This window comes from Schistocerca cancellata, chromosome 4 (assembly GCF_023864275.1).
Source record: "Schistocerca cancellata isolate TAMUIC-IGC-003103 chromosome 4, iqSchCanc2.1, whole genome shotgun sequence".
In the NCBI taxonomy this organism is placed as follows: domain Eukaryota; kingdom Metazoa; phylum Arthropoda; class Insecta; order Orthoptera; family Acrididae; genus Schistocerca; species Schistocerca cancellata.
In genome coordinates this window covers 254,432,109-254,446,988 of record NC_064629.1, presented here as the reverse complement: position 1 = coordinate 254,446,988, position 14,880 = coordinate 254,432,109, and positions in this window count along the sequence as shown.

Sequence of the window (14,880 nt, the reverse complement as noted above, 5' to 3'; positions counted from 1 at the left end):
TCCCTAGCCCTACTGTCCCACTCACGCAAGAAACATGGAAATTTGGTAAAGCCACCTTGGAAACCAAGGAGCATGCATGTTACTTTTAGATCACCACATATCATCCAAACATGAGCAGAGTAGCCTATTTTATTTAGCACTATTTCTAGATTGTCATAGCTTTCTTTCATAAGTACAGAACTTCCAACAGGTATAGGTGCATACATGTTACCATTGTGCAATAAAACAGCCTTTAAACTAGTGTTGGATAAATCAATAAACAGCGTCCTGTCTTCTTTTTTGCATTTAATACCAAACTCATTTATCAGACTGGGAATGTCTGAGCAGTACACTAAATCACCTTCTTGTTGAAAAAACTTAGAAAATAGCTGCTCTCTCTTTCTATACATGTTTATCCTGGTTCCAACTGCCAATAAGTTCTTTTCTTTTAATCTAGAGCCAAGTATAATAGATAAACCTTTTTCACAAAGTCCGTAATGTTTCTTTCGTCTCTTTTAATCACAAATTCACCACAAATGCAACAAAAAGTGTCATAAGTGTTTTAAAACCAAATGGCTCTGAGCGCTATGGGACTTAACTGCTGTGGTCATCAGTCCCCTAGAACTTAGAACTACTTAAACCTAACTAACCTAAGGACTTCACACACATTCATGCCCGAGGCAGGATTCGAACCTGCGACCGTGGCGGTCGCGCGGTTCCAGACTGTAGCACCTAGAACCGCTCGGCCACCCCGGCTGGCTTTTAAAACCACAATTAGATATTGTACTGAGCACATGTACAGGAAAAGGGAAAGTGAGGTTAGGTTGACAGTAAAAAAAAAACACCATCCGTTAACAGAAAAATAGAATCGACCTGTTTTGCCAACAAATGTTTTTGAGCAGTGCTACCAACATCGTCTACATTCATTACATCTCCTTGGTAAATTATTTGAACTCTACAAAAGCTGTTACATTCTTTGAAAATCGCTTAATTTAATAAATTTAACTGTAAAATGTGAAGAAATGGTTGGCGATAGAGTTTTTTAAGTATCATATTTGGATTTCCTATACTAAAAAACATAAGAATGAGGTATTTACAGCAAAAAAAGATTTTTCCATCGTTGGCCTGTGTAATCAGTTCAATGTACACACAGTATGCGTACGACATTGAACCGTTTACAGACCCAATCAGAGAAGCTGCACAGTTTTGCATAGGTAGAAGACTACTTATACTCGCAGACTTTGACGCGCGCTCTGCGCTCTGGTATGCTGCTACAAAAGATACTAAAGGACATATAATAGTTGACACATTAAATGTACTGAACAAGCGATGACAGGCACAAACGTATTTTGATAACGGTGGAGGAATCAGTAATATAGACGTGTCACTAGCATACAGAAATTCAATAGCGCACACAAAAAAATGGAAACTTCTCGAAAACGCGATCCACACAGCGACCACAATGCCATAATCATTCACACAGACACATACATGAACACACACACCACAATCTCAAAATATCAGTTATTACTTCTAGGTTGGGCAAACTGGTAGAAAATTAGAGTCAACATAAAGAGGATATACGTAATACGCTATTTCTGAGTACATATTGACGAACGAGTTACTTTCGATGTTCACACAAGACTGACAATTGACAAAGCGACGAAACCGATGGAGAAACTTGTAAGGATAGATACGACACGACACAAACTACAGTCGAAGACGCTAGGAAGGTATCACGCAGCTCCCTTGGAAGCCAAAGTATGCTCTACAGCAAGTGCAGTCTGTACCTAGTGAACTATAGAAACACAGTGTGGCGAGGGCAGAGGAGCGTACTACTTAGAATATTGGGTGCTTCTAGCACCACATCAATAGAAGCGCCGGCCGGGGTGGCCGAGCGGTTCTAGGACTACAGTTTTGAACCGCGCGTCCGCTGCGGACGCAGGTTCGAATCCTGCCTCGGGCGTGGATGTGTGTGATGTCCTTAGGTTAGTTAGGTTTAAGTAGTTCTAAGTTCTACGGGACTGATGACCTCAGAAGTTAAGTCCCATAGTGCTCAGAGCCATTTGAACCATTTTTTTCAATAGAAGCCTTATGTGTGGTTATTGGGACTTGCCCAGTCGGCATCTCTATCCGCCACAGAGCAGCGGCAGACTGGATAAAGAGGGCAGACACAACAAAGCTCTACAAATATCAGGGCAAAACATCGTAGACCTGCGTCAACTAAACAACTGGTACCTTGACACACGGTAACGGGAATGGGAGACGACAGAAAAGGGCCGTCGCCTTTTCTCCTTCTTTCCCAAGCTGAAGCTGAAACATGTTGATCGAGGACACGGCATGGTTCACTTTATGACCGGCCACGGCCCGTACCCAGCACTTTTGAACAATGTGGGCCTTAGTCAGAGCGCTACGTGCACATGAGGGCCATATGGTTCTCTTGAACGCTTGGCATTACATTGCAACACCCTCACACACGTAAGATCTGTAACAGAAAATAATGATGTCAAAGAAATGTTATGCGACCCAAATAAATAGTGTGCTTTAGGCAACATGGCTAATAGGGTTTAGAGAAGACTGCACGAGGCCTAAACAAGAATATCCATACGGCTGATCTCGGACAGACTGGCAACAAACACAACAGGATAATTTCAAATGGTTCAATTGGCTCTAAGCGCTATGGGACTTAACATCTGAGCTCATGAGTACCCTAGACTTAGAACTACTTAAACCTAACTAACCTAAGGACATCAGACACATCCACGCCCGAGGCAGGATTCGAACCTGCGACCGTAGCAGCAGCGCGGTTTCGGACTGAAGCGCCTAGAACCACTCTGCCACAGCGGCCGGCCACAGGATCAGTGGAAGGACACAAAACTCAGAAACCACCACAGACACTAAAGTAGATGCTGTTACAGAAAATGACACAAACAATGTTAGACACTGACTGATAACGCAAGGAGCATAACACCTAAAATAAATAAATAAGATAATTATAAGAACAGCAGACATAGCACGTGATTGTGTCATGCATCCAAACTAGGTTTTAAATATTACAGTTAAGTAACGCGAAGAAAAATGACTAATATAAGCAACGAGACAATCACTAAATTTAAGGAATACACCATATGGGAAGACGGGGCTCGATTTTTAGCTTCCGAGGCTTCCCTCCCGCCTATGGCACTGGCCATGGGAAACAGCACCATGCACACAAGCGTACAACATAATTGCACACATGCAGCATGTAGAACTACGTCTAGTTACAGAAACAGAAGTAGAGCAATGGTCTGTGCTACGTAAGCACTTACAAGATGTGGTAAGCTGTACTAGCTGGTAAGCACTTACAAGATGTGGTAAGCTGTACTAGCTGTTAGACAGAAGAAACAAATACAAACAGAGTCACCCATGATATATTTCGTTTATAAATGTAAGAAGACATAATTGCGTATGTTACTTCAGGTGGGACAGGCTCGATGTTTATGACGGCCTCCTCCCCACTGGAGTAGCAACACTAAGGGTCATTCATACGTTATAATTTGTTTTAATAGTAAAAGAAGATTTGTACATCTTGCCTTTCCTATCTTTATATTATTTTCTTCTAAATTACCAACATTTAATGTTTTAACACTCCGTTTTCTACAACTAATTTTATTTTCTTTGTAACTCATTGTTATTACCGTTGTTTTATTCCTCAAAGACAAGTTTACTAATAATGTTGAACAATGTACTATTACATATAAAACTGTATCATGTAGGATATGCTTTTTAAAATGTCAGACACTGGTCTCTAAATATGCTATAAATGAAATGAAATGTGTGAGACATTAATTTTGTCTACTCCCATGTCCGGTTTTGTACTATACTTTCAGTTTTTTACTTTCATATGGCTGAAGAGCACCGACCTGTGTCCGTTGGCAGACCATCTCCCACCCATATGTGATGAGGGGGATGAAATGACAATATACTAACAAAAATTTTCATTCAGCAAATAGCAAAAAACAATAAAAGAAACGCTCAAGCGGGTCATTTCCAATAGTGGCCGAACTTTCGGAGAATTTTAAACATTGACATTGTGGTCACACACCAAGAAGAATTTTATTGGACATCACATATACTCTCAATCTGTAAAGTTTCTTTTTTTTTTTTCAACCCGCATATGTAAGAAAGTTTATATGAACATCTTTTTTCCAAACTATACTGGTACAGCATATTAGGCTACCCTTTTTTTTTTTTAATTTGTGGTAAGATCTTATGGGACCAAACTGCTTACGTCATCAGTCCCTAAGCTTACACACTTCTTAATCTAACTTAAACTAACTGACGCTATGGACAACATACACACCCATGCCCGAGGGAGGACTCGAATCTGCAACGGGGGAAGCCGCTTAGGCTGCTTTCTCCAAACGGCAAAGTACAAAATAGGCGTATAATTAGCGCTAAAAGCAGTGGAGTTATGTTTCTATATTTCTGTGCAGTGACTGTGAAATATAGCATTACTCAGTAGTAGGAAAGGTGAGACACTTAATAATAAGTTAGTGAGGATTAAAGGGCCTGATGAGCATGGATCTGACAGTCGAACCGAGACATTCAGCAGTTGCTACCCTTCGTGCGTGTAGATAGTGAACAAATATTTACGGGCTGCTCACTAAGCAGACTCAGCAGACAGCGTGCTGAGGAAGTGTCAGCAACGCACTAAACTTGAATGTGTTATGGATCATACAGAGACTGACGAACCTGTAAACGGCAATATTTGGTTAAAATGGTTCAAATGGCTCTGAGCAATATGCGACTTAACTTCTGATGTCATCAGAATTAAACCTAGCTAACCTAAGGACATCACTCACATCCATGCCCGAGGTAGGATTCGAACCTGCGACCGTAGCGGTCGCTCGATTCCAGACTGTAGCGCCTAGAACCGCATGGCCACTCAGGCCGGCTATAGGCAATATTTGCTCCGCTTGTATATGATCATTGTGCAAACAGGTCGTGTACGCGACTTACGCCTCGATCTACGTGAGCGGTCTGATACGAACTCGTATCTTACATATCAAATACTGAAGAAGCTCTCTCTACGGCAAAGGATTGAAACTAATGATATATACCGGTATTTGGAAAGGTTTATTCATGGAGAATTTCATCATTTGTACGAAGAACTGACATATCTAACTTATCTCTACATGGAACATGTTCCAGTATTACCTACAACGTTTTATTATGTCGTGAACGCTTAAAATTTGTTTTTTCCAATTGAATTCAAGCAATACAGTTCGCCAACTCACTATTTGATATAGAATTTCAAAAAAGGCTATTTCCACAATCATTGCTGAAGTTTGTAAAGCTATGAGGACAACATTGTTCACAAATAACTTGCCCGAGCCAACTGGAGATATTTTTAAAGAAACAGCATAATGTTGTTGGATCAGATGTCGATTCGGTAATTGTTTTGGAAGTACTGATGGGAATAACATTCGCTTAAAAATCCAGTTAACCTCGTTCTATGTATTATTGTTACAAATTCTCTTCGAGTGAATTATTATCTTCACTGATGAAAATTATAGGTTTGTTACGATGAGTGTAGGCTCCTGCGGCACAATAAACGGCGTAGATGTTTTTGATGGCTGCTTTTTCCTAATGCAATAGATGTGGGACACTAAAACTACGTAAAGAAGAATTTTCTTTGCGATCCACTATCAAGTGTTCATTCTTTTTCAAGGGTATGTAGCATTTCCTCAAAAGGAATATTTAATGAGGCCTTTTACACAAAGGACAAAGACTGTTGGGGAAAGAATGGTGACAGAATGTTCTTTTAGTTTTAAAAATTATGAAGTTACAAACTCCAAACATAATAGAGAACGGTAAATGTATGAGTCTGAAGTATAGCATCCTGGTCCGGAAACGATCAGGTCGAAAGTTATAAGCGAAAACCTTTCTGATACCTCTGAAATGGACCTATTCTTCTGCAAAACTCTTTGCTTCCAATATCTTGGGAAGTGGTAGTGCAGGCTAAAAGACAGAAAAAGTTGTCCAATTAACAAGAGCTCTAAAATGCTCCCCTTAAGAAAGATAAGCATTTATTTCGAAGAAAATATGTGTTTTACAATAGGTAAGCTGAACAAATGCTCAAGCTCTTCAGGTATGCACTTTAGAGACCATGTTTACCTATCAATATTTTCGTGCTTTGATACCTACCACACCCTCTCAATAATATGGATAGCAAAGAGCTTCCGACAGAAATGGTCCACTGTCAGAGGTAGCAGAGCGATTCGTTTACAGCTGTCGACTCCATCGTTTCCAGACCATAGTCCCTTACCTAAAATTGATGCATTTACCCTTACCCATCATCCCCAAAAGTGTGTAATACCATCACAGTATTATCCGGTACAAGATATAATTTTATAATTTTACATTGCGCAAGAGAAATTACAGAAGATGTAGAATGGTTCATCACGAGTGGCCGTGAGAGTGAGGGAAGATTTTAAATTTTGTTTTGAGCAAAATCTATAAAAAAATGTAAATTACGATGCTTAGTTAATATGTTACATATTCTTAGTTGTAATACCAATTATTCTGGGAACTTCTTCGCATTCACTGTACGATATTAAACGATTGTTATCATAATTTTTAATTCTCTGTCTTCACTTGATAGATAATTGCTTTCATCTACAAGGAGGGGACCATTCAGAGATGGCAGGTAATTGTGGAAATTCTTGATCGCAATTTAAGTTATTGAAGTATTGTGATACATAATCATCAGAATATACCTGTGTTGAAAATGAAAGGAAGAACTACCACAGGAGGTGCGATAGAACAATTACTGCACAATTGTCGGTACTTAAAACAGATCATACATGTATGAAGGCTGATGCAAGACTGAAAGTACATAGAGACCGGCAGTGTTTAGGAAAACAACTGGCATGACCGGATGGTGCTGGTAATTAACAAAACGCATTAATGTTTACTGAATAATCGAGATGATACACCGAGTATCGATTATGTACTATGCAATTTTATAACTGCAGAGGAATCCTGCAGGTACAATACTTTTTTAAAAAAAGTTATTAAATGCACAGAATAACAATAAACAATGTAAAAATATGTAGATTTCATGTGGAACGTTATATGTTATAATTACTAAACACGGAGCAGGTATCAATAATGTAATATGTTTGTAGCTATGTCACATTCCACGTTCACATTGTAATAATTTATGAACGTAAGTTATATTATTTCTGCATTTTATACTTTGCATCTTGTTATAATTTAACTCTTATTGATATGTGCTCTAAGTTTAGTAATTGTAGCTGCTAACTTTTCACATCAAATCTGTATGTTTCGCTGTATTATTTATTGTTATTCTATATCGGTTATATTTGTTGAAATACAGGGTTCAACCGTGATTTTCTACTTTTATAGTGCATAATCGATATTCAGCGTGTGAACTCCACTTTTCGATAGTCATTGTTGCGCTGTATCAGTTGCCAACGTCATACGGTGATGCCAGTTGTTCTCCTAATAATTACCGGTATCTATGTACATCTATTGATACGTAATCAGCATGGTTTCAGAAAACATCGTTCTTGTGCAACGTAGCTAGCTCTTTATTCGCACGAAGTAATGGCCGCTATCGACAGGGGATGTCAGGTTGATGCCGTATTTCTGGATTTCCGGAAAGCTTCTGACACCGTTCCTCACAAGCGACTTCTAATCAAGTTGCGGGCCTATGGGGTATCGTCTCAGTTGTGCGACTGGATTCGTGATTTCCTGTCAGGAGAGTCGCAGTTCGTAGTAATAGACGGCAAATCATCGAGTAAAACTGAAGTGATATCAGGTGTTCCCCAGGGAAGCGTCTAGGGACCTCTGCTGTTCCTGATCTATATAAATGACCTGGCTGACAATCTGAGCAGTTCTCTTAGGTTGTTCGCAGATGATGCTGTAATTTACCGTCTAGTAAGGTCATCCGAAAACCAGTATCAGTTGCAAAGCGATTTAGAAAAGATTGCTATATGGTGTGGCAGGTGGCAGTTGACGCTTAATAACGAAAAGTGTGAGGTGGTCCACATGAGCTCCAAAAGAAATCCGTTGGAATTCGATTACTCGATAAATAGTACAATTCTCAAGGCTGTCAATTCAACTAAGTACCTGGGTGTTAAAATCACGAACAACTTCAGTTGGAAAGACCACATAGATAATATTGTGGGGAAGGCGAGTCAAAGGTTGCGTTTCATTGGCAGGACACTTTGAAGATGCAACAAGTCCACTAAAGAGACAGCTTACACTACATTCGTTCGTCCTCTGTTAGAATATTGCTGCGCGGTGTGTGATCCTTACCAGGTGGGATTGACGGAGGACATCGAAAGGGTGCAAAAAGGGGCAGCTCGTTTTGTATTATCACGTAATAGGGGAGAGAGTGTGGCAGATATGATACGCGAGTTGGGATGGAAGTCATTAAAGCAAAGACGTTTTTCGTCGAGGCGAGATCTATTTACAAAATTTCAGTCACCAACTTTCTCTTCCGAACGCGAAAATATTTTGTTGAGCCCAACCTACATAGGTAGGAATGATCATCAAAATAAAATAAGAGAAATCAGAGCTGGAACAGGTTTAGGTGTTCGTTTTTCCCGCGCACTGTTCGGGAATAGAATGGTAGACAGATAGTATGATTGTGGTTCGATGAACTCTCTGCCAAGCACTTAAATGTGAATTGCAGAGTAGTCATGTAGATGTAGATGTAGATTCAGTTTGGCACTAGGATTCATATATGTATTACCTGTTTGTAGTACCTTGCGTGTCCACTACTATGTGGCTCCTCCATGTATGTCTTTGTAGGTATTGATGCAACGCCGACCAATGGGGAAATAATTTTCCTGTGGCGGTTTATATTCCAATTCTTTCCTTTGTTTTAAAACAGCTATGTTCTGATGATGTATCAAAACGTATCGATAAATAATCTTCGCGAAAGACTTTCCACAATTCATTAGTGCCAGTTTCATTTCTCCTGCCCCACACTACACAACGTCCGTAAAGAGCTCTGATCAAACTTTCTGATGTTTTAAGTTGAAGCACAAATCGCAACCGCGTCCACTTCGTGCGAAAACATCCAACCAGCTGACGGTGTCCGCTTTATCGAATTGCGCGTCGCACGCTGCCCCTCGTGTGTGTTCTCACAGGGGACAACTCAACCGCTGGCCACTGCTTGAAGTTTTCGCGTGCTCGCCGCTCCACGTCCGTAACCGTTCGCTCACTTATGATGCCACATTAGCATTGTTCGTGACCATCTTGACATGCTATTATAATTTAGGAAGTGTTCCTCAAGACCCTGGTTGACGGCATATCGATATTTCAGCATATGTGGATGATAATTAAGACTACAAGGCTGAAGGAACATAAGGAATATGTGAAGGCCAACGACTAGCCATCTATGGCTTCAGCTACATTCTGCATAACTGATCCTGAAATACGATCTGCTCCACTTATTTTTATTTAGCTACATGAAATTTCAGGTCTTCATGAACCCGAGGACAGGTCAAAGAAATTTGGAGAGGAGTTAAGTAACATCAAATATGATATAAGGGTTTACAGTAAGCTTGGTGAAACAAACGAAGACCACATTAATTTTTAAGAGAGGGACAGAATATCTAAAATTCTTCAAAATTAGTTTCTCAATAACGAAACAGATATTTTAGTGAATCTATTGAAGGCATCTCAAGCAGAAATTTAAGATTTACTTAAGAATACACTACAATAGGTGTACCGGGGAAACCATTTAAATCCCTATACGAAGGTCTTCACTATCTAACAAGGAGAGAAAATATCTTAGCGAAGAACTACAGCAACAAATAAAAAGTCAGTTCTGAATCCTCTAAGCTCAGGAACCACTACCCCTTGTGAGACCTCTAACCCCCCCCCCACCGCCCCATCCCCCCTCAGTCAACACACTACTTATCCTCAACACCTCAACTATTCCGACGTTAAATGCAGTAAGGTTTAGGGGCGATTAAAAAGTATCCGCTTCAGTTTGTACCTGCAGCGTATATGGAACATAGCGCTGCTCAGATGCAAGTGTATAACGATCGACATGCAGGCAAGGAATTAGTGTGGCATTCGTGTCTTTCCGATGCATGTGCAAAATGTTGAAACGTGGATTATGGCAAAGTTATTAACAAAGGCGTCGAAACAGGAAAAACGTGCTGTTATTTTTTTTCTAGGCTGCCGATGGGGAAACGCCAGTAGACATCCAACAGAGAATGACGAATGTGCTTGGGGCAACGTGTCCGTCGAAAACCACCATAGTGGAATTGTGCGCGAAGTTCCTTGCTGCTCGCGATACGACTCAAGGCACCAGTCGATCTTTGAGGCCAGCTCCATCAAAGCCAACACAAGAGGGAGGAAACCTCGAGCACCCACCCTATAGTCTTGATCATTCCGCATGCGATTATCACGCCTCCAGCCCCTTAAAAAAGAACTTGAAGGGACGAAGATTCATGTCAGATGAGGATGGGCAGCAGGCAGTTAATGACTTCTTCACGCAGCGGGACAAGTTCTTTTACCAAACGGATATTATTAACCTGGTGTATCGGTTCCTTGATTTCCCAAGTGCTCAGGGTGATTTTGCCTCATTGGCAAACCAATTGTGGATTGTACAGCCTTCGTATGGAAAAGTATTTGGTTGCCGTTTATAATTTCATTGAAATTGTTACAAAATATTTTATTAAATTAGTTAAAAATTGCATAATACTAATATATGCTTTAAAGTTTCGCATTTTTACCCGACTGATTGTTTTCGTAATTAATGATAAAGAGGTTTTTAGAAACAGATACATAAATAAAAATAAGCAAATTGTGGCATTAGTGCTAATAAAGTTGAGGTAATTGAAGCCGTAAACAGTAAGCGACAGAAATGTAGATTATAAAAGAATGTCAGAGGTATAGCCCAGCAATCCAAAAAGGTTCAAGATTGAATTAATAAAAAACACAGAAAATTATCGATGATGGTTTTGTAGCTTCAGGTGTTTTACATAGCCTTTCCCCACTTGAGTACAATGCAGAGAACGTTCATTTAACTGTGCGCGAGTGTTAGAAAAGTCTTTCTTTCCGATGTGAGCCACATTGGTTGAAATGTTGGCTAAATCGTCAAACCGTTGATCCTTTGTGTGACTTTCAGCACATTGTGGTTTTGTGATACATTCGTACTGGTAATTTCAAGTATCGTCGTTTTGTATTTGATTCAGGTCACCGCAGGCGTCTACACGTCGTTGTTTTTATTCGGTATTCAATGTTTGCACGACAGTCATAACACATAGATCTCTATTGATCAAATCTAGGCGCTTCAGTCTGGAACCGCGCGACCACTAAAGTCGCAGGTTCGAATCCTGCCTCGGGCATGGGTGTGTGTGATGTCCTTAGGTTAGTTAGGTTTAAGTAGTTCTAAAGTTCTAGGTGACTGATGACCTCAGATGTTGTCCCATAGTGCTCAGAGCCATTTGAACCATTTTTTTTATATTGATCAAAACATTCTTCAACACTTACTTCACGAGATATGCTCCATTAAGATTTGTGATACAAGATCGTTGATACGCTACGCTTGCATGTCCACCACTTCGCTACCTGCTCACAAGAGACTGGTCGAATGCTCATCTTCTGTTTACTCTTGCTCGTTCTAGATGCCACAACAGTTACTTCGCCGACGTCACTTATACGCCAGGAACAAAATTAGCTTTGGAACTTTTTGGGAGAACGGTGTGCATCCTTCAGTGGGCAGAACATTCAAAACAGTAATCACGGAATTAAATTTAACTAAGAGCAATAGCAAGCTTGACTGAGAGCTAGCGGCTCTGGTCACGAAAACTAACAACGGCCGGGAGAGCGGGTTCGCTGACCACATGTCCCTCTATACCTGCATCAGGTGACGCCATTAGGTTGAGGCTGACACGGTGGTTGGTTAGTACCCTTTGGCCATCCGAGTTTTAAATGTAATTGCAATACATCTCCTGGTTACACCACTGGCTAGATATCACTGATTTTCACAGTGCTCTAACGAATGTAGGACCAACATAGAACAATATACACAGAACTTCAGTGGGCTATACTGTATTCGTTGTCTGTGCTTGGTGTTCTCCAGATACTACACTTTTTCAATGAGTCCTTCACTTGGAAACGAAAAAGGCTACAAATATATATATTTACGGTCTGTCGATCGCTGTTTTTACTATTGTAGCTGACCTATTTCGGACACATCACCCCTTGTATATGACAGTGAAATTGACAGTATTATGTTAAGGTTGATTACTGTAAAACTACGAGAAATGATTTGAAGATCAATGAAAACGTCGAAACCAATCAGTTTGATATTAAAAATCTAGTGGTCAACAGATGTAAAATAAGTGTATTTCCTAATTATAAGAATCGCGGATACCTCCCTACCGATAAGTATGTCCAGTTTCGATGAAATAAGTGTACTACGGTTTTAATCTTCCTTACAGAATAAAATTTAGTTAGGAACGTGACATGATTCTGTAAACTTTCCTTTCGCGGGCCATAATCTAACCGGCTGAGTTATTCAGACTCGACTCCCGGACCACACTAAAAACATACATTCTGCCCGTACTTCCCCCCTACTTTCAAAACTTCAGAAAAACTCTCCCATAAATGATACTGGACTAGCGTTCCTGGTGAAAGGAACATCGAGAAACGGCTAAGCCTCATTCTAGGACTCATTTGTAGAATAACCCTAAAGTTTTGCACCGGAGTGCTCATTCTTCTGAAATAACTACGCAGATTAAAAATTAGTGCTGGGCCGGAACTAAACCCCGAAAGATTGCCTTTCAGCGGAGTACGCTTAAAGACTGAGCTATACTCTTACGATTCGCGACGTACCCGCTGAGCTTTAGAGGGTCTTCTGATCTGATACTTGTGTACCTAAATTTGATCTGGAGCTTCGACTTTTTTTCTCAGACCATTACTCGCGAGATTTGTTGTGTTTCCTATTCTTGAAATTCTCGATTCGTGTCCCACCATTATCTTACTTAGTATTGAGTATATTCTTATTCTCAGTGTTTATATTTTATTCTTGTTCTCATTACTACCTATCATTTTCTGTGAATTTCATTTCGATGTAATTAGTTAACCGATGTTACTTTTTTCTTCAGAATTATGACTTTGTAAGGACACATGCTGCAGTTACAGTCCGTTAAGTGAGGGAGTTTTCGGAATTACACATGGATGGCAAAAAATATCGTCTTATTTCTTACACAGTCCAGTAGAGAGAACTTTGTCTTTCATGCAGTGCCTTTGAATTCTCAACTGAGATACACAAGAAGAGGCGTGAGTGCTGCCTACGTGACGCGTTTTGATGCGGTGTTTCTCCGTAGTCACCCGTAAAGTCCAAAAATGAGTCGTGCTGTGACCTCTAAATATATGGGTAAACCGAAGTCTTTTGTACAGAAGTGAGTAACAGGCCATAAATCGGATAAAAACGTGGATAACCTTGAGAATGTGCTGCACTCTAGTCTCTTCTTGTGTATCTCAACCAGGAATTAAAAATAAACGAATGCTTTATGGACACTGAATGAAGGACAAAGGTCCCCTCTCTTACGCTGTGAAAGAACTAAGACGATACATTTGACTATCTAGGTGTAATGGTAACCACGCCCTTGCTTAATAGACTGTATGTGTCATACTAGCAGAGCGCGAACGGAAGACAAATGAAAAAAAAACCTGATAAATTGATCTATTGACTTCTGAAACTAATTAGAACTATTCTTCTTTTCAGGTGACTGTACAGGCAACGTCACAGGCACGGCAGTCCGCATAGATACGATTTTAGAGGCAGCTGCAGAGAACGATTAGAAATCACATGATAAGTAAGAAGAGCAGTGGTGACTCTATTAACTCGCGATATATTTCGTAACCCAATCCAAATTGAAAATACCTTCGGAATTCTTGTTCTGGGCGTCGGGTAGTACAGAGAAGAGAACATTCCCCTTCACTCAGTCAATAATTATTAGACGGACGCTCATCTGAAATCATGGTAATAAGTACAAACCCCAATTCTCATACGAATGCTTTCCAAACGGTACGGAACTACGACAGATACCAATATACGAGTGCCCAATCTGGATACAGTAAGAGTAGCTCTATCGTAGACCGGTATGGGATCAGCACTGCCGTCACCGATAGTGTAGGTCACAACGTAGCTCAGAACGAGTACGTGAGCATACAGGAGAATTACGTTACCGCCAAGTGGCAGCCGCCCGGGCCGCTGGACGGAGAGAAGTGTACGGCAGCGTCCGGCTACTGCTTATGCTGTGACGAGAACGGCCACCGCGGTACCTCCAGCTGCTCTTCGCCCACGGCCATTGTGTTGGCTTCGTACGGCGTCTACGGCCGGCGGCGCCACGAAGCAGATGGCGAGGGCGACGAGGACGAAGAAGCGGGCTTCTCCACTGTCGTCAAGTACGGTGGCCTGAGGCAGGGGAAGGCCGCCGTCAGCACGGAGGTGGTGCGCGCGGGAGCGGTGGGGGCGGACAGCGGAGAGCTCACAGGCTGCTGGGGTTGGCGGGGACGGCGTGCCGCGTTACTGGTGTTCGCCACGTTGGCGCTGCTCGCCGCCGTCGCGGGACTTGCCGCTGTGCTCACAGGTCAGTGGCATCTCTCTCGCTTCACAGTTTTACTACGCAGTATGGAGCAATTTCTAAATTTTGCCAGTCAGTTCTCTGAAATGTGGGAACGCGTGGAGCAACAGTAGGAGAATGGTAAGTTGTTAGATACACAAATTTCAACCAACGGAGGTACACATATACTGATGACCTTCACATGTTTAAGAGCTCCTTAGTCGAGAAGTCCTTGGCTGATATTTAGTACCGGGTGTCTACGCACAGATCAAAGAATTCCCATATATTATAG